The following is a 25,111-nucleotide window of genomic DNA, read 5'->3' on the forward strand; positions in this document are numbered from 1 at the left end:
TCTTGATCGTTATTGGCTTTCTGCTCCAGTGTTTCCTGCTTTTGAAAATTGTGCTGCTACTATTTTATAATATTTTATTACATTGCATCTCATATTAGGTATGGGCAGTGATTTCTTGCAGCAATGATTTCTTGAAAGGTAGTTGATAACTTTTAGAAAAAAAATTAAGTAAACATGTGTAGGATCAGGCCAGGAAATGTCCTAAGTATGCAAATGTTTTAAAAAGCAATGCTTAATCTTAAAGCCTGACATATTTCCAGAGGTTGATAGGAATTTTGAAAGATGCTTTAAACAAAGGCTTTATCCCACAGTCAGAAGATGGGAGCTGCTACAAAGGATCTGTCTGACTTGGCTATTCATACTTGGCCCACTAATGGTCTCATCAGGAAGTCATTTGCAGCCAACTATAGGAACTGCAGTCAGATTACAGAGGACATGGCTGTCTTTCTTCTATGCAGCTAAGTTTAAACTGTATATTTATATTAAACTGACATCAAAATTACTGTCATTCAGTATTCTGAGTCTCAATTTCAGAACAAAGATAGTGCTTTTCTATAGTTCTATATGGTTCTGTTGCTTTAAAACATTTTAGTACTACCATGGCAATGTTTTCTTCTTTTTTACAAATGTTTAGACAATGCATAAACCACGGTTAGTCCTAACTATGGCTTTACACAGACATTCTGGTTCCCTGACACCACCAACGTGCATTCCTTAGCCAGAGCAGCCAAAATAAAACTTCTCTAGCAATCTTCCCAGGATTGCCTGATTCCCCCATCGTAGCAGGGGATTCCCTGCTCCCACCCTCTGCTAGCCTCCCCCCCACACTCATTTGGCTGATGAAGGGGGGAGGCACCAGGAAATGGGAAGGAAAGCCTGAAGCATGTGCATGAAGCACTAAGTTTTGAGCCAATTTTTAGAGAATTGGCCCCTGTTTTGACCTGTCACTTCTACGTGTGTGCACTGAGAAAATTTTCATTTCAGTTTTGAATCTGAGGTTTTCGAACAATCTATTTCCTGTTATTGGTTTTTATTCAAGTAGAGTATTGCCAGTTTGGCTCTTATCCGTTTGTTTTTCTGTTATCATGAGTTTCTTTGCAATTAGACATTTGAGGCTCTTTGGGGCAGCTGTTTTTGCAGTTAATGGCACCAAAATCACACAGAACACAGTCCTCCTTCTAAACCATTGATCCACCAAGTTTGAGAGCACACACAACAATGGATTTAGTGTTTATGGCCCCAAAGAATGCTTGGAGAAGGTGTTGAGTAGAGTACTGGGCAGCTGCACACATACACATTGTTCTTTTCAAGCGTGTTGGGGAAACTAGGCTCTGGGGTAGCTGTTTTCTTGCTTAACCAAAAACCACATCCCCTCCCTCTAAACCATCAATGCACCAAGCTTTTCCTCAAATACACTACACTCAAACCCCAAAGAAGGTGAATGTCTGTGGGCAGTCACTATGGCAGGAAACTGGCTGGCAAAGTAAGTTGCCACCAGCGGGCTAGTGCCCAGGCAGGAGAGCACTCCAATCTGAGTGGTGCAGATTATTAAAAAATCTGCTTTATGTTCACTTTTTTCTTTTAGTCCATAGAAATTATTACCTTTGAGTCCTTCTGTCACCTGTTGCTGTCGTGTTACATTGTGTTTTGCAGGATCATTTTCACAATGAGGAACAAATCCTTCCTTTGGATGTTCAAAGAGGGATACATCAGTTACAGAAGCAGGCAGAGTCAATGCAGTGGATCTGTTTGTGAGGACCCAGTTAATAGGAAGACAATGCCATTGCCTGGGTAGCGTCAAAAAGAAAAAAATGGGTGGTCTCTTTTTGAGTAGGGGGAATTAGCATTCAAGGAGACACAGAGAGAGAGGGTAACTGCAGGATCTCCATCAATATATACCAGGATCATTCCCTTAAAGAACTTTCAAGTAAACAAGCAGGTACAGCATGCAGGCACCATCCTGCACCTCTAAGTATCAGGAGTCGACATACGAGCCTTAGAGTGCAGATGCAGGGAAACTTCCCAAGAGAAGCTCTCACAGAAGTGTGTGTGAGTGCATGTGTGCAGATCTGTGTGCTTGGTGCCACATGAGCAACTATCTGGGTGAGGAACCTTTTCTCCTTTTCACCTCTTTGGCCCATGTCATTCATAACTGGCCTTGAGATTAGTAGAAATGTTTTGTTCCTGGGAGCTCTTCTCTTTTCTTGGGCTATTTTGGGTTGGTTGGAAGTTAAGACAAGCTTCCGTCCTGCTCCCTCCTCAGAATTGGCTGTGAGCTGCAATTTCACGTTTAGTAGCTGGAATTTCCAGTGTTAGCACCCCTTGGAAGACTAGGTCTGTGCATCTGCTGTGGTGAAAGAATTGTTATGGTTTAGCAATGTTCCTGGACTGTGGAGTAAGACTCATTCTTTCCAAAAAATCTGGCATTTTGAATTTGGACTTAGTAGCTCAGTTTGGTTCCCGAGTGACCCTCCTTCCCCTGCCACTCTGCAAAGCCCGGCAGAGTGCCAGCTGCAAGCTCCAGAGTGTTTGTTTCACCCCCTTGTCACTCCTCCCAGATAGTGGGGCCAGGTCTTTTTAAGGATTAGGGCAAATCCTTCCCGTCCGTGAGCAAATGCCCCTGTTTTAGTTTCATAGTTAGGTGTTAACTAACTATGGTGCGCAGATCCATTAAGTACTCCCCAGAGTTGAACGACTGTGTAGTGAGACTAGGAACTCCTTGGCCAGGAGCAAAAGTCCTCTCATGCCTAAAACCCCCTGCAGTAAGTCGCCAAAGTATTTAAGCAGAGCCCTAGCTTAGAAAACTAGAAAAGTGGGTAGTTAAAAAGGACCCAGACTCATGGGAGTTGGCATCCTTCAGCTCCCCCAACCCCCTTCAGATGCTGAGCAAAGCCTTCCAGGCACGGTGTAACAGTGAAAAATTGAAAGGTTCAAAAAAAGAGGCTTGTGCAGCCTGGGGATTTTAGGTAGCCCTGAACGACTGTGTAAGCCTTGCCAGAAAAGCCCAAGCAAAACATGAGCAAAAAGATTAGGAATTAGAGAGGCTGCAAGTGGCGAATTTTGATCTAATTGTAGACAAAGGAACCTTTGTGTCTGCTGCTCAGGATGCCAAGCAAAAAATAGAGGCGGCTTTAGCCCACGCTGAAGCAACACGTTGCAGTGTTAGAGCAGCAGCTCACCCAAGCCCAACATGCAGCCCAATATCTTGTTGCCCAAGCTAAAACCCAGCATGCTGAAGTCAGCCACAGGGTGTGCTACAAAGACATTAACTCTTAAAGTAACAGGTCTGTAGAGAGCCTTAATAGCTTCTGTTCACTCAGAGCCAAGCTACAAGTGATGCCTGACACAGGTTGGACACTTGTCAGATTCCCTCAAGTTTTGATGGGAAATGTAGGCATCCTGGTCTTGCAGCTGTAATGGAGAGCCAAGCTGTAAACCAGGACACCTACATTTCCCATTTAACTTGAGGGAAGCTGACAAGTGTCCAACCTGTGTAAGACGTCACTTGTAGCTTGGCTCTCAGAGACTCTACGAGACCTCCCCAGCTCAGCTCCCTATGAGTCCTCGCCAGAGGATGCAGTTCCCACAGCCCCTTACAATCCCAAACAGGAAAACAGTGTTCCCCTTCACCCTGAAAACACCAAAACAGTAGAGATGCATGCCACTAATGGCTGTGTAGAGTGCTAGTAGATCCCAGAGAAAATCCTCTGCACTGCTACTGAGTCAAAGGCCATTGCAGACCAACTTAGCCCCCTTAACGGGAACACTGGAATTGCATGGCTCACCGCAATCTCTCATTTGCAGCCCACCGCAAATGGAGCAAGTTTAATCCAGCTAGCAAGGGTTTGTGCATCCGACATAGATGCACTAGTCATTATCAGATATTGCCACTAGGAATCTCACCATCCTTCAAATTCCCCAGTGAATGAGGGAAATCATCCAGCTCTTTTGGCCCAGCCAAACCACAGACATGCTGTACATCATAGAGCGCTAGGCTCCAGGCAAAAACCCAGAAGCCTACATGGTTCATAAAAAGCTCAACGCTGTTGCAGAGAAAGTTAACTACCGTCAGGGTGTCTGTGATTACGATGAGTACAACTTCAAGCACTTGTTTTATGCCACCTAGGGAGGCCTGGGGGTCCCACACTCTTCTCCACAGTTAACTGCCCTCAGGAGAAGACCAAAGGCTGAAGTTAGCCTTTGACCTCTGGGAATTAAAATTAGCTCAAACTATAAAAGAGAAAAGGAAAAGATTCAAGATGTGATTTGCATCTAGAACCCCACAAAAACTTGCCCAGATGTCCCTAAAAGAAAACTAGCAGATTGACAAAGTAAAATAGAGGAATTAACAAGCCTAAATAGGGAACAGACTTTAGAATCAAACACCTGAATAAAGAAAATCAGGAGCTAACGGAAAAATTAGAAGCTTGCACAAAAGACAGAAAGCGATTCCATAGTGAGCTTCTCCAGGTGCAGACCCAACAAGAAAAAGACAGAACTGGAAGTATCAGTTTAAAAACGATATTACAAAATGTCATAGAACTCCAGAGAATCACTGAGGCTAGAATAAAAACATTTGACATCCCCTGAGCACAGGACACACAACTAAACAGGGTTAAAGGGAGTGGAGTGAATGACCAAGCTTTGTCATCCTCAGTTCCTGCCTCAGCTTCTCTGCCAAAGAATCAGGAACTCACGCCAACCTCTGAGCATGCACAGAGTTTGGAATCCAATCCCCATGCAACTCCCTTGGCTCCAGTAGATGCCACAACAAATCTCTGTACCCACATCTAGACAAGTTATACACGGCTCACCATGACTGTGCCCTCTTGCAACGATATTGCAAGCCAGACAAAGTCTCTTCCTTTCTTCTCTCTCAGGCTGAGATAAGCTGAACCAGAAAAGATGGTAGGAAACTTGAACAACCCTGGCAGAAGTGTTCTCATTGGACCCAACTCAGAGTTTGGAATGGATGATCTTGTGTAAGCTTTGTTTTTCCTAACTATTATTGCTTTTCTGATTTTTTTTTTAAATCATTGCCTTTCAGGCACTTTTGGTTTTGTTTTTGGGTTTTTTTGGACCCAGCAAGTGGAACACCTGATCACTCAGCTAGAAGCCTTGACCAAGGAGGCTCAGTACAGAAAGCTTGGGTCAGCCTAGGCTTCCCACCTTGGCTGCATCCCAGCCCCTTTTTGTCCTATTGGCTTTGCTATTTTTTAACTTTTATTTTTGGGAGGACAGAGGCTCCCAGGATTCCAAATAGGAGCCACTCTGAGGTAGACACCGATGTCCAGAACCAAATGAGAGAGGCTAAAGGTGCACCTTTGTGCCTAAAACTGTGTTACCACATCATCATGGAAATGACAGCCAAATAGCCTTGAGATATACCAGCGTTTGTCTCCAATGGAATGGAAGCTCCCAGTGAAGAGTTCCATATCTGTGCAGAGCCAGAGTTCTCACTTGGGAAATCCACCTGATCCTAAAGCTTTTGCTCAATTTGTTCCCAACCTGCAGATGCCTAGCCAAGACTTGCCAGCCTGCAGATCCTGCACAACCCCAGTGTCCTGTATCCATCCTCCTTTCTCTCTGTTTCTGGCCATGATAACAACATGATAGCAGCCATTTCAGTAAGCCCCACCTGCAATGCCCAGCCAGACACAGCCAGCTGTTGACGCTTCCCATTGATTCTCTAGATGCAATCCTGAATTACAAGTGGGGAGAAGTTTGCCATGCACCCATCATTCAGACACATGGGGGTGGACTTCAAAAGATTCCTGGACACTGTGCACCTTGGCAAAAACTGCTTGTGCCACCAAACACCTTTGGACACTTGGGAGGCATGGATCAGCATAAATTGCTGGCAATGCCGTTTACTCTGGACTACAAACTCTTCTTCCTGTGAACAGTACAAAGTTATATTTGCTTGATGTTTGTTTACTTTGTGTGGAGCGTATTGCCACATTGATCCCATTGATTTCTATTCTAATGTTACCCATTTTGTTAACAGTGCCTGCTGTCTGCTAGTGCTGTCGCAGAGTAAGAACCAAAATGAAATGGTGGTAGAGTGTCATTATAACTTGGTTTCCTGGATTTGTTTCAGTGTTCTGGAAGCCACTTAAATGAAACTGATTTCTGGCTCATTTGCTTTGTTTTGCACACCCTTAGTCACTTCTATGTTGTAACAAATGAAGTAACATTTTCTAGCAACACAGGATGTGAATATCAAGCTATATCATAAGATATAGGGCTTTATCACTGGGCTTCAGTGAAAAATGGTGGCTCTTTGTTAAGTCCTCTCCCATCTCCATGGTAATATGCAGTAAAGTTTATCCTGACACTAATATTAAGTTATTAGATTTTTTACCACTTGAAGAACTATGTAGGAAACACACAATATGATGATCTCAATACACAAAGATAGTTTTACTACACATCACAGAGAGGGAAAATTTGGACCAGGCCTGCCATTTTAAATAGGTTTTTTGTAGCCTAATGTGGTTGTGAAAAATAGGATCTGAATCTTCTAAACTCTGTTTTAAACACTAGTGAAGCATAAACTGAAAAATGAACGGGAGTCTGTATACCACAATGCTCAAAACACATCTGCTGACTCATCCCATAGGATGTTTTCCTTTGAGATCAATAGTACAGGTGTCTTGCAAAGGCACAATCACCTAGTTCTCTGGATGTGCTTTGTCTGCTTTCTGATTTGTAATTGTACTTTTGGTCATGGTTGAGAGTATCAGGGAAGTGCAAACACCACATACAACCATATTGTTCAGAATACGGAAGCATCTGGAATATCCCCAAGGGAATCCATGTTTCTATATTAGAAAACTCCACATTTTGCTTAAATTGACATAATTATCCTTATTTACTCTGATTATAAAATCTGTGAATGTATAATTTGATCATTTATGGTAGGAACTAGAGACATACATTGGCACATAGGAAGAAAAATTGTATGGATTGGCCAGACAGGATGAATAGAGGGAAAATGGGGTAAGTACACAGAATGCAGAAATGAGAGGCCACTCTCCAAGCATTCTTTTTGTTCCATGTTAGAATTTGGTCTTGAACTTTTTTCTGGGATGATTCTAGGGCCCTTTCACATTCAGTCTTTAAATCGTCTCAGTACATGTTTCACATCCTTGTTTGCAGGGGTTTCACACTAGCAAGGTAGTCACAGGACACAGCACCGTTCTTTGTCTGGGGCATCCCTGATTTATCTCCCTGTGGACATACCGCGAGTTTAATTTAAATCCACTGGTGAGTTGTAGCTCACATGATCAATGTCAGTGAGAACACTTTTGCTTCTCTTCTCCCCCCTCTCCTTTTCCCTGGGAGCTGATTGTGTGGAATTAACCATTCTCACTACAGAGATCATTTCTCATGGAAAAAATGGCAGCTTTGGATGGTGGAGTCTATGGCATCACATCTCCACTGAGCTTCCTCCCCTCCCCAACCTTTGTCATCCTCTGGTGCCACTCTCAAATCCCCATGAATTTCCTATCTGGTTGTTGGCAACCCTACTCTGAAAAGCATTCATTCTAAAAAGATTCCACTGAAATCAATATGATAGAAAGCTAATATAAATGTACGCTATGACAACACAATTTTCCTCTGTATGGTTTTATAAGGCATGCACCTAGTCATGCTTAGGCCAGCACATGCTCACAATTACACTAGGGACATAATGTGTGAAATTCCACACACTAGTGCATGCAATTATAGTGACTACCACAATAATAAGGATTACTGCACTATTACTCCCGGGATCACTATAAATGTAGAACATGGTGAAAAGATCATGAAGACACCACCCACCTTGCTTTCAGATCCAGAGCACTAAAGCCAAAAGGACAAGGGGGAGTTATGTATAGCGGTGTGCAATTTGATGTATCCAGTCTGAAAATATACCCCAAAATACTTTATCAGTATTTTGGGGGATCCAATCAAATTCAGGATTCTTATATAAAGCCTATTGGTTTCCCAGTTAATGAGACAATCTTGCCAAGGGAGCTGCAGAGAGGGGGGGGGGGCTGTTTGTAAGGCAAACTACACCAAAATTGTACTTTGGTGAGGACTGCCTGTCCTTTAAAGCACTACTGAGTTTCAAGTGAATTGGACAAGTGGTCTGATTCTACAACTCCCTGAACACGGTCCCCCTGAACAAGGCTTCATTGTAGCCTATGGGGGGAAATCACATGCTTTCTCCAAGACAAAAAAGTTTACCCAAACACAGAAGTGCAATGACTGATTCAAAGACGCCCCCCCCCAAAAGAACTAACAAAATTGAGCTGCAGCAGAGGCATAAATAGATTCCACTAGATTAAGTTCAAAGCCTTAGGCAATGATCTCAACTTGCTGTCAAATATTAGTTTATTTATTGTGTATTGCTACACTTATATCCTCATCTTTGCTCAAGGATTTCAAGACAGCATATATATCATTCCCAGGCAATATCCCACCCAGGCAGTGTACAGGAACAGGCTGTTTTAATTTCAGTGGCTGGACAGTGTCATGTGCCTTCAGACTCCTCTCTGTTATTAAGAATAAACATAAACATAATCCCTTAATCTTCCATTTCCAGTTTATGATTTAATTCTTGCGATGAATGAAGCCTGAGAATTGCTTTTGGAAGTTGTACGTAAACCATAATTAAAATTTTCATTTCATAATCATTTACACAGCATATCCAGTGTATGTTGTTAGGTGGAACAGTATACATAGCCAACATGGTGTTAAGAGTGTCAGACTAGAGTCTCAGAGATCCAGGTTTGAATATTCATTCTGCTATGGAAGCTCATTTGGTGATTTTGGGCCAATCATTCTTGCTCATCCAAACTACCCCACAGAGTTGTTGTGAGGATAAAATGGAGGAGGGGAGAGTGAAATTGTAAGCAGCTATGGAATACCCACTGGGGACAAAAGTGAGTTATTAATATCTAAATAGATGTATATATAGTATGTCCTTTCCTTTTTCCATATATAAAACTTAACAGCTAATGAAAATGACAAAGGTCCTTTTCGTACTGGGTCTTTGAAGTGTTTCAGTATATTTAATTTAATTTAATTTTAATTTATTCAATTTATATTCCACCCTCCCCACACCAGTGGTCTCAGGGCAGATCACAACAAAGCTTAAAAACACACTACACAATTAATCAGCATTACTATTAAAACATAAATAGTACATATCATTCATTTAAAAATGTGTTCTGCTTAAAAACAAAAATATGTTCTGCTTCCCATGTTTGCAGGAGTTTCACACTTGCACAGTAGTCATGGGGCACAATACCAATGTTTGTCCGCAGTATCCCAAATGTTCCCCCCTGTGGACATATCACGATTTTATTTTGAAGTTGCTGCTGAGTCACATCTGATTCGATTAATGTCAGTGCAAACTCTATAGTCTCCTTCAGCTTTTCTTCTCTCTCCTCTCCTTTTCCCCAGGTGCTGATTGGTCTGTGTGGAATTAACCACTCCCACCCTCCTCAGCTCTTTGAACTCCTTTCCCACCATTTTTATCAGTAAAGTGAGGTAAGGGCCATAAGGCTGCTTCTCCGTTGGCTTTCTTCCTCCCAGATATGTATGCACTGTCTTATTTTTTTTCAAAGCCAGGAACAATTCCTAACATTGCTGCTTATTCCCTGCTGGCCTTAATAGCCAGGAAAGGGTTAAATGACTATTTTTACTGATTCCCTTAATGGTATGCGGACACTCTCTTTTTTCAAAGCCAGGAATGAGTTGTAATGTTTCTGTGTTGTAACGTTACTGCTCATTTCTCCTGGCTTTAAAGGCCAGGAAAGGGTTATATGGCTGCTTTCCCCTCCCTTTGGTGTCTTCTGCTAATGCCAACCTCCACCAGCATTTTGCACAGCTGTTTGCAAAACAAAGTGGCGGGGAAGCAGCTGGGAGGGAATGAAGCAGCAGCATTTTAACCTTTTCCTGGCTTGACTTTAAAAAAACAAATAAATGAGAGTAGAACTAGCATGAAAAGTACATGTTTTCCCCGAGAACACCACCAATTGCCTCTCCAGTGGGCATGGGACAGCCCAATCAGCAAATATGAAGAAAGGGGAATGGGTTCCAACATTGCAACATTACTACGTCTGCTCAAAGTTTTTTTTAAAAGTGTGACATGAATTGCAAAGCCCCCAAAGCCCAAAACTGCACCAAGGCTTGAAAGCCCATCTAAAATGTTACCAGAACTGCTCTTTATTATAATGGGGAATTAGCTGTAGCAGTCTGTAACTTAAATTTAGCGCGGATCTTAACCTATGTCTACGGAGGTCCCGATCCCAGACACTCTAATGAAAAAGAGGCAGACTACAAATAGGTTCCAAACACGTGTATTTAGTGTGGCATAAGCCTAAACTTGCACAAGCATACAAGAAAGCATACAAGGTCTAAGAAATACAGAGTCAGAAATATAGAGACTTTCGCATTAGCAGGTTCCCAACGATGGTAGAGGGAATACTCACTTATCCTGGAGCGAAGCAGAGACACAACAGCGAGGGTGGCCCAATGCCAGCACTGGGACCACAGACGGACAGCAAGGAAGTCTGGATAGGAATGGCCTAAGCCACGGACAGCAAGGGGGGGGGGTCTGGATAGGAATGGCCTAAGCACCGAGTGGTCTGGGAGACCAGCTTAAATACCCCAAAACGTACCCTGGGGCTGGTGCTGTACTTGGTGGTTCTCACAGTTTAAAACAAAGGTTCTAATGGGTTACTGAATGGCTTGGATGGGCCACTTTGGTAATCAGATTGTGATAAGTGACACCTCAGGAAGAGGGGACAAAAGAGGGAGGGGGAAATCCAAGTGGGCTGAAAGGATGTTCCAGCGGACAGGGCTTGTCCTGATGTCATCAGCTCTGGAATGCGGAGGTTTCTTTGAGATGCATTCTCTAAGTGCTTGGGATGGTCGGCACTTAGTTCCTTCTCCTGGGCGGCTCCTAAGATATGCAGAGCGGGGCGAGGTACTCTCGCTGCGGACGTGGTGTGCCCGCTTCGCCGAAATGGCTTCTCAAAGCAGCCTTCTCCTCTTGGTCTTCTGGCTGCCTAAGAACATGGATGTCGGCTGGGCATAGCTGGGGCTGGATAGCAGGCTGCCCGGTAGCGAGGGCAAGCTCGGCGACCGGCTCGCGGGAGGCTCCAGGCGGGAACTGACCAGGGAGCGCCTAGCCAGGCTCGCTGGAGGTTTCCCCGGCAGGCACCCGGCTGCTAGCAGCGGCTTGGGCCCATATGAGGCAGGCTTCCATGGAGGCAGGGGGAACAGCACATAAAACACAGTCCAAGGCAGGGAACAGGCATGGTCCGTGGCAGATGGCAATGCAGGCACGGGGCACACTTGTAACACAGTCCAAACATACACTGGGAAGTCCAGATACAGGTCAGGGCAGGGCTGCCCAGAAAGAGAGTCCTTTGTGCAGTTATCCAAACATGGAGTCAGGGAACTGCACAGTCTATAACAGCAGTAAGGCAATTGACACGCAGGCAGGAAACTGACACGTGTATCTAACACACACACGTGCGAGGCAGTCTTTGGTGTAGCAGTAAAACAACAATGCAGGAAACTTTAACACAGTCCATGGCGGGCTTTAAAGCAGGGGAGGGGGCCTACTTGGCAACAATTATGGGCTTTTAAGATGCCAAATTGAAACTGCTTCAGACTGTGTGGAATGTGGGGGTGCCATGCCAAAGCCATTGCGATCATGGCAAATGCTCATAAATGATGGTTTAAACCATAAGTGTGAAAAGGGCCAAAGATTTTTTTAAAATAGTAATCATTTCAACCCATTAAAAATTCATAAGGATGTCCCTGGAAAGTAAAAGCAAAGGAAGTATGTATATTCAAAACATATTCTAGCAGTTCCATAACTGATTTGCACAAGAGTTTCACTTACATTCTGATCCTACAGTAGGGGATAGTGGTGAAAATTTTATCAATAAATAACTGATCACCACCACCCTTTCCCAGACATCTTTGACACTATATTATAAAGGGTTTTCATCTTTCTTTCTAACTTATAACCTAGTTCACTTGTGTCTAGGTGTGGGCACTGATTACCTGTTCTGTAGATAACTTTGGAACTGAAAGCTTTGTCTCAATTCTAGTACTTGAATTACACAGGTGTCTGGACCTCATTCCTCAACATAAAGATTTTCAATAAATAAACTAAATAAAAATAGAATATGTATTCTGGTGAGTCCACTAGATATTTTTTCCAGAAACCTATGTGGTTCCATATCAGAGGGGCTCAGGAGGTGGATTTTGTGGATTTCTTCAAGTAGTTCGTGAGGCCTCTTACATTTCCTCCATCATTCATACATTGTTTTTTCTTCTTGTGGTAAACTGTGTAATCTTTATAATCAAAGACTATTCTTTTAGTCTATGGAACAACCTGGTAGAAATGTTTAGGCTTCATGGCTCAGCTAATGAGGCTTTATGTCGTGGCTTTCTGATCCTTCCACTTAGTATTCTGAACCTATAAACTTCACAAATATCCCTAATTTTTACTCAAGATATATTTTTCTTGACTGCATAGTTCACAAGTGAACCCTAAATATATTGTCTTTTACATATATTTCCCATTATATATTCCATGCATTCCAGAATGCAGAGAATTTGGAATAGCACAGTAACTTGAGCTAGTCTACATTGTGATTTCAGACTTTAAACCTCCAGCAGAAATAGAAATGACTAGATGCGGGTTAATCCTCCCAGTGAGAAAATTTCACTGCTTCTTACTGAAGCATTAATGCCAAGTCCTAATTTTACAATAAAGAAGTAAAGGCTGTGAAATGTTTCTCCTGGTTGAAAGGAACCCTTTAAAAATAGAGATGCCTCTTTTCTGATTAGACATCTGCAGTCTTGTTTTGAGCACTCCTATTGGGACTCCAGGATTTTTAACACCCAATTAAATTAGAATAATTGGGATAGAGTTGCAATTGCTTTGCCTCCAGCTGTGAGCCATAATCTGTTTAGCACCTGAATATTATTTCACTTTATTTTTAGTAGCCAGCCCCTGGCTTGAAAGAAGTGGAACTGAATCAATTTTTTTAAAAGGTGAAGTTCACTATGGTTAGTTTCAGTGAAAGGAGAAGAAAACTTTAAAAGCATATTTTTAACGGAGAAAAAATTGGTGGGGAAGAAAAATAATGATTAGAAAGATGAATCTAACACCTCAGCTAAAAAAAACTGTTTTGGAGGGGAAAAGCACTTTTTAAAAGTGAGTTGGGAATGGATCTTACAACTCCATTCTACCAAGTTTCTACTAAGACTCTGCAGGCAGCCCTGAGATGGGCAGCTAGCATCCTCATCACCCCATCCAAGGCAGCTCTGTCGAGCTCCCTGGGTGACTGACACTTTGGCAGGCAAGGGCCACGGTGACTTGAGGGCAGGGGCTGCCCCCCCCCAACCAGCCTGATCTGCAGAACATCACATTCAGGGGGATGTACCAGCCCATGTGTGAGAGGAGAAGGGAAAGTGTGTGAAAGTGTGTGCCGGAGCAGCTGGCTCCACAGCTTCTTTTTACCTGTTGATTTGCCCTCACCCCTCAACTTCCTAGTTACTCCCCCCCCCCACACACACACACACCGGATTGAACTGTGAATTCTCCAAAAGATAAATTAGGGAGCAATCCTAAGAAGAAGTCAATCAGTTCCATTTTATTCAATTAAGCTTATTCTCAGAAAAGTGTTTTTAGGCCTTTAGTTGAAGTTTTTTATCTCAAATGTATCAAGATTTTTGACATTTATTGGGAATTCTTTCGAAAGTCCTTATGCCTTTTCTTATCCCAACACCTTAAGGAACAAATGGTAAACTGAATTAAACTGTAGGTTAGTTATTCCTGAGTAGAGATGGTCATGAACTGGGTAAATGGTGGTTCATGGTGGTTTGTGGATCATCATGTTTCACAAACCACAAACCACGAACTTTCACAAACTTGCCCGGTTCACGAACTAGTTCATTTGTTTCGTTTGGTTTGTCACTTCCAGAGGCTATAAAATGGCCCCCTTTACAGTCAGAGATACCAAACTCATAGGGGAGTCTTCAGAAGGTTCTCCTCCAGCCACCCTCCAAGTTTGGTGAAGATTGGATTTTGGATGTCCGAGTTATAGACCCCCAAAGTGGGTGCCCCCAGGAAAGTTCCATTAGATATAATGGGAGCCATGAATGCCAATTGACTTGCATTGGTTCCACTGAAATACATTGCAGCACTAAAAAGTTGCAATGAAAACATGGGATGGAGTTAGAGAATCTTCCTTTGAGAATGGAATGATGGTCACTAGGACCAGCTCAACTGCTCTGGGGCTGGAATGGGAACAGAAGTACTCTTTGAGGGAACAGTCAAGGAGATGTTCTTGAGGAAACAGGAACATTCTTTTAAAGGGCAGGAGGACCGATACAATCTATGAGAGGAGGTTAATCTTGGGGGGAAGAAGTAGATGTTCTTTGGAGAAACAGGAATATTCTTGGACAGGAAAGGACAGAGGTGATCCATGAGGGAAGGTCAATCCTGGGGGGCAGGAGACCTTGGGAGAACAGAAATCTTCCCAATGGGGCAGGTGAGGGATGGGGAGCCTGGAAGCCAGAAAGGAAAAGCCTTTTAATGTGGAAACAGAGCATGGGTGGGGTTGCCACAACAACTAGAATATATAGTTGCCTCCTGAGCTGTCCCCCTAGTCCTTTTGTTTGGCAGTGCCACCAACCCTGAGGGAACAACCTCCTGAAGGGTAGCCTGCCTGGAAGTTCCATTCCCACCCACAGCACTCTTGGTGCAAGTCTTCTTCTTTGGAGTGGATTCCTGTTCCCCTCCTCCTTCTCCCTGCTCAGAAGCCCTCTTCGTCCCCCTGCTGGATGGTTCTTGTTGCTCCAGAGGAAACACTCTGGTGGTGCCTCTGCAGATGCCCACAGAGGGCGGTGAACGACAGGTGGTTGGAGTCCAAGCTCCTACGCACCAGATCATTGCAGACCCAGCAACACACCACACAGGGTTCATTGGCGAGGGTTAGGAAGTGCAACCAAAGTGTGGCCCTGAAACAGGGACCGGGAGTTAGTGGGTCAGGATGGAGGGTTAACTGGCATTGTGTGTGGCTGGGCCAGGAGGACTGAGTGAGGGGTGGACTGCAGGCAAGGGCAGCCCCAAGTGGTTGGAATGTGGAGGAGCTGAATGTTTCTCCATGGTCCCCCAAATCATCAGCACCCTGAAATCCCTCTTCCTCAAAATGTTTTAGCAGCTGCTCTTCCTCTATCAATGCTAACAACTCTTCTGCCTCCTCCTCAATCCCCACAAGCAGATCTTGAAAAAGAGGCTTTGCCTCTGAGACCTCCACACTAGTGCTGGGCACTGGTGGGCCAGCAGGACGGGCTTGGAACTTCTTCCCACCGTGACCACCCTTGTCCCCCCAGTCTAATCTTTATGGTGCTAATGGGCATTGTGGTTGGTAAGGTAGCACTGTGTTGGCCCTCAGTCAGGCAAGGAACCCACTAGTTTTGGTCCCTGAGGCTGGCAGTGGCACAGAGACTGGGATGGGGTCAGAGCCCTGAGCCACCACCCAGGCACCTTCCCAGACAGGACAGGTGCTCTAAATAAGAGTTCTCATAGGAACCCACTAGGCTTGGCCTGAGGCTGGCAGTGGCACAGAGACTGGGGTGCTCAAAATAATAATAAAAGACTCCTCAGATGAATAATCCATTAGACTTAGCCACTGAGCCTAGCTGTGGAACAGAAGCAGGTGCTTCAGAGCCCCGAAGTACCAGAATCTCAAGCACGAGGTGAAAATGACGTCCAAATACCCGAGGACATGCCCAGCATATTATTCCAGGGTTTTTATTCTAATCTATCTCCACTTGAACAGCTGTCACATTTGTGAAAAAAAAGGCATATCTGGACTGAGACTGAAAGAATAAGATTCTAACCTGCATATAAAACATTAATTTTAACACAATAGAGGAAGATCTTGGGCCAAACTAGACAGGATGATGGGAGATCCGTGAATGGACCCCTTGCTATCTTTTCATTGAATCAGGATGCAGACAAATCCTATTCATATCAGGGCTATGATGAGGAGGAGTTAACTCTTTGCTTTTTAAAAAAAATCTGAATTGTTCCTCTCTACAATTGGCTATTTGCTCCTTGTAGGAAAACATTGTTTTGTTTTGTTTACAAACTTTATATCCCACCTTTCTGTTCTCACAAACGATACCAAGGCAGCTAATTAATGAAAACATACATAATAAAGTCACATTTTCAAAATGTTAAAATAACATCTCCCTCCAAAAATCATTAAAACAATTTAAAGCAGAGCTAAAGTACATACAAGTACATAAATGTGACCATTAAAACATTGGGCAGGAAGGGGGGATCACTGAGGGAATGTCAGACAAAATAGAAGGGTCTTTATTCGCTGGTGGAAGATGGCAACAGAAGTACACACAAGTCTACCTGAGGAAAGAGTTCCAAAGTTTTGGTGCCTTGACTGAGAATGCGCTTTCCCAGGTTGCCACCAACCTAATCTCAGAAGGCTGGGGCACTCGAAGCAGACTGTAGTCAAGAAGGTCCTTCAGGTCCTTCAGGTATGTTGGTCCCAAACAATACAAGGATTTAAAGGTCAACACCAGAACCTTGAATATTGCTAAAAAAAAACAAAAAAAACTGGGAGCCAGTATAGATGGACCAAGACTGGAGTTATATGGTCCCTAGAACCCACTCCAGGGCCATTTCCACACACGTTGAATAATGCACTTTCAATGCACTTTCGCAATCCGTCTGAAGTGGATTTTTTGTTCCACACATGGAAAATCAGTTTCAAATGTTCACTAAAGAGTATTGAAAGTGGATTATCCAATGTGTGTGGAAGCAGCCCAGTAGACATCCTAGAGGCAGAATTCTATTCCAATTGAAGTTCCAAACACTTTACACTTCCAAAAACTTCCAAACATGCAGATAACCTCCTTCCCACTTTTCCCCATTGCAGTATCAAGCTGAATCAGTACCCTGAATGGTTTAAATTTAAAGTTTTAAAAAATCAGGATACATTAACTGATCTCCCATCATCACAGCTAGCTTGTCTTATCCCTGATCCACTGATGACATGTACATACGGACCAATGCAAAATATCAGTTCTGTCATACGACTTGCTGCATGTGTTGGGCTAGATGTGGCCTAAGAAACTCCTGAGCCATTTCTTGATCTATGTCTTCGTTGTCGCAGTTGAAGTCCCTTAGCACCAAACATCTTGGAGTCTCAATATTAGTTCTAAGAATACCTCTGTCTGTACTAATGGATAGCACAGGAGCACAATCCCAATTCTGAATCCAGACCCAAAGAAAAAGTACAGACATCTGTAGCTGGAAGTATGTTGAACAGGAAATTTTATGAAAGAGACTGTTTATCCCACAGAAATCGAACTCTTTCAAATTTGTTCAAATTTGGGGCAGTTCCTACCTAAAATGTGAATAAGAGGTGATTTTTTACTGTTCCTAGCTCCCATGGCTAATACCCAACTCCCTCCAAGCTATTCCTTCATCTCTTGTCCCTCACAAGCAGCATTTGGGGGGTGGGGTATATTTGCAGCTGTAGTATAAAGGGGAGGCTGAGAAACCGAGCTTCCATGAATGGAAAATATCCCATTGTTTACAGAACTTTTACACAGAATCCAACCTTGTGTCTAGTAGCACTTAACTACAACAGGTTTGGGTAATTCATTTCAGGTCATCAGTCTCACCAAGAATTAAATCCTGGATTACAGATGTTATACTAGAGGCTGAATTGCATTAAACTGCTGAGGCAATAGGTCAGGTGAACTACTTGTCATTGTGCCCTGTATAGCCAAAGTGATGACAAGATTTGAAAGAGGTCAGAAAAGGAGAACTGCATTGCTCTATAGTTCCAGGTTTATTTAGTTCAAAGGTAAATATTTGGTTAAGAAACAAAAGTAAAAATAACTTGCAAATAAATTGGCATTTCTAAAATATCTGGGAAAAAATAAAAATAGATTTTTTAAAAAGCCACTCTCTTTTAGCTCCTGTTTGTGGGGGGAAATGTTTATTTCAGTCCATAGATGTGGTTATGTCATGTTTCCACTGTATTTTTCATCCTGTATTTGTGCTATATTTGTGGATTTCCCTATTTGTGACAAGTCTGGTAACTGGAGCTATTTGTACCTGAACAAATAATATCAAATCTGAATACTTTATAAATATTTACAATATTTGATGTAACTCCCTTGCACATCAAATGCAAAGTAGAAGCAAAACCCCCCCCCCACACACACAAATAGAACTTGTGTTACAATAAATATTTACTGTATTGCTGACTAACATTTTCCATAAAGCCAAGTAGGAGAATAATCAGGCATTGTTTCTGTCAAGGTGTCTATATTAAAATACTCTAAAAAAACCCCTATATGAACATAAAATGCAGTGTATTATGGAATCACTGATGCCAAGGAATCAATCTTTTTCTTTCTTTCTTTCTTTCTTTCTTTCTTTCTTTCTTTCTTTCTTTCTTTCTTTCTTTCTTTCTTTCTTTCTTTCTTTCTTTCTTTCTTTCACACATGTGAGTAGTAAATTACGCAGAAGTTTAGGATTTTCTGGTACAGCTGCAAAATTCATTGGAGTTATCCTGGAAACAACATGACCCTTCATGCCCTTCTATTTCTTCCTTTCCCTTTCTTTCCTCCACTAAGTACAGAATCTAATTGCAAACACTCTGTCCCCCACTTGCTTCTTGCATTGACTGTGGAGCCAACAGAACAATAACTCTGGTCTTGATTTTAAAAAAGAACAATGCAAGTAGGCTCCAAAATTAATCATTTCAATGTTTAAAAAAGTAATAATTTCAATCCTTTGGATTCAGAGATATTCACCCAAAAGAGAATTAAAGCATCTCTGGAATTTTAAAACAAAATATATCAAGCTGTGTTTTGAGAACTTTATTTGCAGCTGCAATTATAGGATTTCAAAAATTGAGCGTCTTCATTTATTTGATCATTTACTTAGTAGCTTCTGTCTGGTGAAAGTGAAGTATGAGAGCAAGGTGGAGATTGACTTAGAAATTGGATTTGTATGTTGTACTTTCATTTGCTTCTATTCAACCTCCTGGAGAATTTCTCTTGATTGACTTGATTTTTATCCATTTTACTCCTAGATTACAGTTTTCTACAGACAGACTGCTAGGTAGGTAGACAGACACACAATCTGATGTGTACTCCTTTGTTTTTTACAGGCAACAGTTAACTTCAAGTTGTCAAACTGAAGGCAAATATTTAATAAAAAGCAGCACTAAAGACTGCGGATTAGGAATAGAAGATAGGGTTGCCAACTTCAGTTTGGGAAATTCCTGGAAATTTGGGTGCAATCAATGTTTAGGGAGTGTACAATCTGAGGAGGGGAGAGAACTCAACAGAGTTGTGTTGCCAAAGTCCACCTTCCAAAACTGCCATTTCCTTCAGGGAAACTGATCTCTATAGTATGGTAAACTATGGAGATCAGTTGTAATTCTGAGAGAACTTCATGTCCCACCTGGAGACGGTAACCCTAGTGGGAGAGCTTGAGAAAAAGCATGCAACTGCTTAGCCATTTCCCTTCTGGACATTTGCCTACTCAAACTGCAGGATGTGCAGTCAGGCATTTACTTGAACCACAATCTATTTGGAAATCTATTGAATGCTCCGAATCTGAAGAACATTGTTTCTAACGTTTCAGGACCAGGAAGAAGCTTTCCAATCTGGCAGTTACTTTGGAATCTTGTCCATATTACACAGAGATACACAAAAAGGTTCAACAGTGGTTGCCTTCCAAACTCTTAAAGTGCATTAATCATTCTATGATCTCCAGGCCTTGTAATGGGTAATGAGCAGCAGCTGTTTGTGGTGAAGTGACCCATACTCTTTCACATGGGAACCATGAACAATGAGAAAAATAAAGGTTAAAGCTAGCTGTGAAACAATGCAAGCAGTTTCTCCCAAGTCTTTCTTTCCTGATTGATCTCATTTTTAGATTTTTCTAGGATTCTCAAATATTGCTAGATTAAAGCATTCTACACCAAATACAAGGCATGAAATACTAACAGACAAAATTAATATTAAAATTGTCATTTTAAAATGGATCTATAAGCCTTATGTTTCAATTTCAGACAATTCCCAAAAGTCAAATGTGAAATCTGAAAGAATTCAGTACTTGAATTCAAGCTCACATTTTGTGCTGCAATTTACTTTTAGCACCAAATTCACTTTTAGCTTCAGTTTTACGTTTCCTTTGGAACTCTGGGGTCTCTCTAAAAGAGCATCTTTTCCTTTATGAATTTGCCAATGACCACGCTCAGGGCAATATTATTGATGGGTACAAGAGTGGCACCGTGAGGATCAGGGCCTGTTTAGTAGTCATACTGTTGTGCAATACCTCCTACAAGAGGCACAAGTTTACCTCTGGAGTTTAAAGCATTCATCTGACAAGGAACTGGAAATGATGACCAAACTGCACATTTATTGATATGTTTGTTGCTGATCCTTAGTTGTTCACTTTGGTTTTTTGTTGTAATTTTATCATGGGCTGAATCCACACTTACTGGCATAGAGCTAAACAGTCGGAATGATAGCGTCTTCCGGGCGCTTTTTCTGATGTCATTGCGCCATGAGAGTGGCATCATGGCACAATGACGTCATAAAATGTGCCAGGAAGACACTATCATTCCGACTGTTCAGCACTATGCCAGTAAGTGTGGATTTGCCCATGGTTTTATGCACTGATTTTATTGTGAACAGCTTTGGAAACATTTGTTAAAAGTGATACATATTATAAAAAATGATACTTACATATTATAAAAATAATTGGTCTTGGCTGAAGTGTATTTCTGGAATCACACCCCTTTCCCACTGTGGTAGACCAGTCATCTTCAGTTTGGGGACTATCTTGTGGGGTACCAAGGGGTCCAATCTTATTCCCGATGTTATTCAATCTCTAGGTAAAGACTTTAGGAGAAACCATTCATAGCTTTGGAATTGGACATCATTAATATGCAGGTGACACCCAGCTCTGTATCTTGCTATCCAAATCCCCTGCCGATGCAGTAGAGGCCTTGAGCTGCTACCTAACAGCTGTAGTCAAATAACCGAAAGGAAACAAACTGAAACTGAACTCAGACAAGATGGAAGTGATGCTGGCTGGAATGGTAGAGAAATTGAAGGACTTTTTGATGGGAGTCTGTTGATCCATGCAGACTTGGTTAAGAGCCTATGAGTTATACTTAATCCAGCATTGCTGCTAGAGAAGCAAGTTAATGCAGCTGCAAACAAGGCCTTCTCCAAACTCACTTTAGCCTATAAGATGGCCCCCTACCTTGACATGGCCAATCTAGCTACCTGCATTCATGCCATGGTAACATTGAGACTAGACTACTGTAATGTAGTCTCTATATCGATCTCCCCTGGAAGTCAACTCAGATACTCCAGTTGGTACTGAAGGCAGCTCGAATATTATCATGATCTAGGGAAGGCATGCATATTACTCCCATTCTGCAGTCATTTCCACTAGCTTCCCATCAGTTCCCGGGCTCAAAGCAAGGGCTGCCTCTCTCCCTATTTCCTGTCAAGTTAGCTTCATTCACCTGAACACCGCCTTCTGCAGATACCACACTACAAATGGGCAAAATCAATAACTACCCATATATGTGCATTCTCTGTAGCAGCCCTGCCTTATGGAATGGCCTAAAGAGGCCAGGAAAGCTCCCAGTCTCTTAGCTTTCCACAAACTATAGAAATCTAAATTATTGAGGAGGGATTTTTTTTACACAGGTAATACTGTAAGGAAATGGTTCAGAGAGATGAGTTGGTAAAGGGATAGGGACTGTGTACTGTCTATTGCTGTGTACTGTCTATTGCACAGTACTGTTATACTACTGTGTACTGTCTGTTGCTATTGTATGCTCATATTGGATACTTTTGTGTCATGTCAATTTGCTAATGTTTTGTCTCCGCACTGTTTTGGCTCTGTATCAGATTTCTGTTTGTTTTCAGATTTCTGCAATCCTTGCCCTATTGTATTGCCCCAGCGGTTGATCATATTGACTTATACTGTGTAACGCACCTTGAATCTTTGTGAAAAAGGTGGACTATAGATAATGTACAAAACATATAAAAATAAAATAAATAAGCAGCCTTATATTTCCTTACTTTCCTTTTCTTCAGTGTCATAGGTGTGTTTGATGGGAATTCAAGAAAAATCTTTTAACATTTTAACATGCACCTGATGAAGAGAGCTGTGGCTCTCGAAAGCTTATGCTACAATAAAGTTGGTTAGTCTTAAAGGTGCTGCTGGACTCTTTACTATTTTGCTACTACAGACTAACATGGCTAACTCCTCTGGATCTATGAACATTTTTATTTACTTCATTTATAATTCACATCTCCCCAATGAGGACCCAAAGTGGCTTACATCATTCTCCTCTCCTCCATTTTATGCTCACAAAAAACTGTGAAGTAGGTTAGACTGAGCGTATGTGAGACTGACCCAATGTCACACAGCAAGCTATCACCCAAATGGCTACATGTGCCTATTCTCTGGCCCCAGACTCGTCCTTCTGAGTAAATCCAGAGTGTATACTGCTTCCATTAGGGTTAAATTATATCATGATGTTTTCCTATATGTATCAGGGATCCATGGGTTGAGATACCAGTGTTGTGATGGTGGTGTGTATGTGTGTGTCTTTGGATACCTGAAGAAGGGAGCTTTGACTTTTGAAAGCTTATATCTTTAAAATCTTGTTGGTCTCTAAGAACCCAAATCCTGCTGTTCTACTGCAGACCAGCACGGCTACCCATCTGAAACTATCTTCTTGGTCTATGCTGGTGATGTTCAAAGCACTTCAAGGACATAAAAAAGTGAAATTGCAGGAAAATGTGTGTAAAACACACACAAAAATGTTTAAATGCAAAAGTAGTACATGCAAACAAGCCAAGTGGTGCACCAGTTGGGGTGATATATTTATAATAAATGTATATGCATAATATGTACACTAGGGTAATTAATATGAGCATTTGGTATGTGTCTTGGTCAGGATTGGGTTAGGTCAACTGATTCTGAAGGTAACTGGAAATCCAGGTCATTAAGGATGCAGCAGGAAGATAAGGGGGTGCAAGACTGATAATGGAAACAGCTGAGAGGAGACAGAAATCTGGGTACCAAGGGAGGCAGATTTCCATGGAAAAGGCCCTTATTTGCAATTGATATACCTTTGCTAAAACTGGTTGTTTGATATGATAACAAAAACGGAACCTGAGAGGATGAGAACAGTAACCATTGTGTTGATGTACTAATTAAGCCAGGGCACTACAACATATCTTAACGCAAGTTGTGGGAAACTTTGAAACTCATTAAACTAGTTAATCAAACATTCTATCTGAATATAGCATGTGAATTTGTTTCATTGAAGTGATTTAAATATAGCAAGATACACATACATCTTCCTTATTTTCTCTGCAATGGCCCAGTAAAGACATGACTGTCTTGCCAGGCATACAGTGGCTGATTTCTCAGTTGATGAGTAGCTGAACAAAACTGCTATAATTGTGTGACTTCATTGTAATTTGCAATGGAAACTGTCTCTTGCTGTTCTGATTTTTTTTAAAGATTTTGTACTTTATGATGGTTTCACATTAATTCTGGAACCATTCCTCTTACTGCTGGTATCACTTTGGTGCTTCTCATTTGTTTCAGGATAGAACAACGCCATCATTTATTTAGGACGGAACTTCTGTTGGGGGTTGGAGATAGTTTGCATTGCTAAAAAGCAACCATATTGTACCACAGCTGCTGGAGAATCAAATCAAGATTAATGCCCCAGCCCAACAGGCAGCATTATAGAGAGGTTGGCTTTTACATGTGTATTGCTAGTGGAGTGGGGAAACCACACATATGAATTATTCTTGTTTATACCGTCATTGCAAACTGACAATTGGGGCTGCATACAAAGATCTCTTAGAGCTGTTAGAATTCTGTAGCTCATAGATTGATAGTTAGAACAAGGAGGAGCTAGACTGAGTCCTCATGAACTTACTTTTCTGTGCCAATCTTGAGATGGTGGTTGGCAGAACTTTGAAATAACTCCTCATACCTAGCCCTGGTTATTTTTCATAGTCTACTATGAATCAGGGTTTAAAAAATTACACAACCAAAGTGTTTCATTTCCCAAATGTTATTATAACCTTTAGCTTCAGGATAGTTGTTTATTACCCATTGGGGAGATAGGAAACATTAGACTGTACAAAACAACTTAGATAAAAATCTAGATACCATTCTGTTGCTACTCATGATAGTTTAGCTAGTAAATGGGGGCTGACAGCCTTTTGTTAACCTTCTATTTCCATATATAGACAGACAACTCACTTCACCAGCAGCACAAATGTACAAGCCCAGGGAGCTTTGGGGCCCTTAGGAGAACAAAACTCAGCCCACGGATCAGCTGTCAGCTATGTTTTTACTTGCTGACTTCAATTTTTTCTGTGATGCTGGGATTATGTATCTGCCTTAGGCCTCACACACACATGGGAAGGTTGCCCCAGAGAAAGATACTAGAATAGCAATGGCTAAGTATTTATAGCATGAATCTTAGTGCCCGACAGCAAACTGGCACTTGCCCTTGAGCAGTTTACACGGTAGTTGTTAAGGAGTAAATCGCCCCAGGAAAGTTGCTCTAGGGAAGTTACCTGTGTGAGTCCCATTTGCAGAAGAGTCTAGTTGCCCCTTCTGTAGCATTTCAATCACCCTGAAAGCAAAATACTGGGGGAATTCCTGAATTCAGAGTAACAGGCCACAGAATAAATACGATGTGCTTATAAACTTTCAACCGACCCTTGAACCTGAGAAGCAGAGTACAAAGACCTGTCTGTTTAATTTAACAACACAATGCCTGGATCTTTGGGTGGATGTCTTTCATCATCATCTTCTTGGATCACACCGTCATTCCAGTCACCAGCTAGCCAATGTAGCAGATTGCTTTTGTCACTGGTTAATTCAGAAATTCATATCATTTACAGTGCTTAATCAGGAGGACCTTCAGTATCCTATTTCATATTTTTCTCCCCCTGGAAAAAAAATCAG

This window comes from Eublepharis macularius, chromosome 6, assembly GCF_028583425.1.
Source record: "Eublepharis macularius isolate TG4126 chromosome 6, MPM_Emac_v1.0, whole genome shotgun sequence".
In the NCBI taxonomy this organism is placed as follows: Eukaryota; Metazoa; Chordata; class Lepidosauria; order Squamata; family Eublepharidae; genus Eublepharis; species Eublepharis macularius.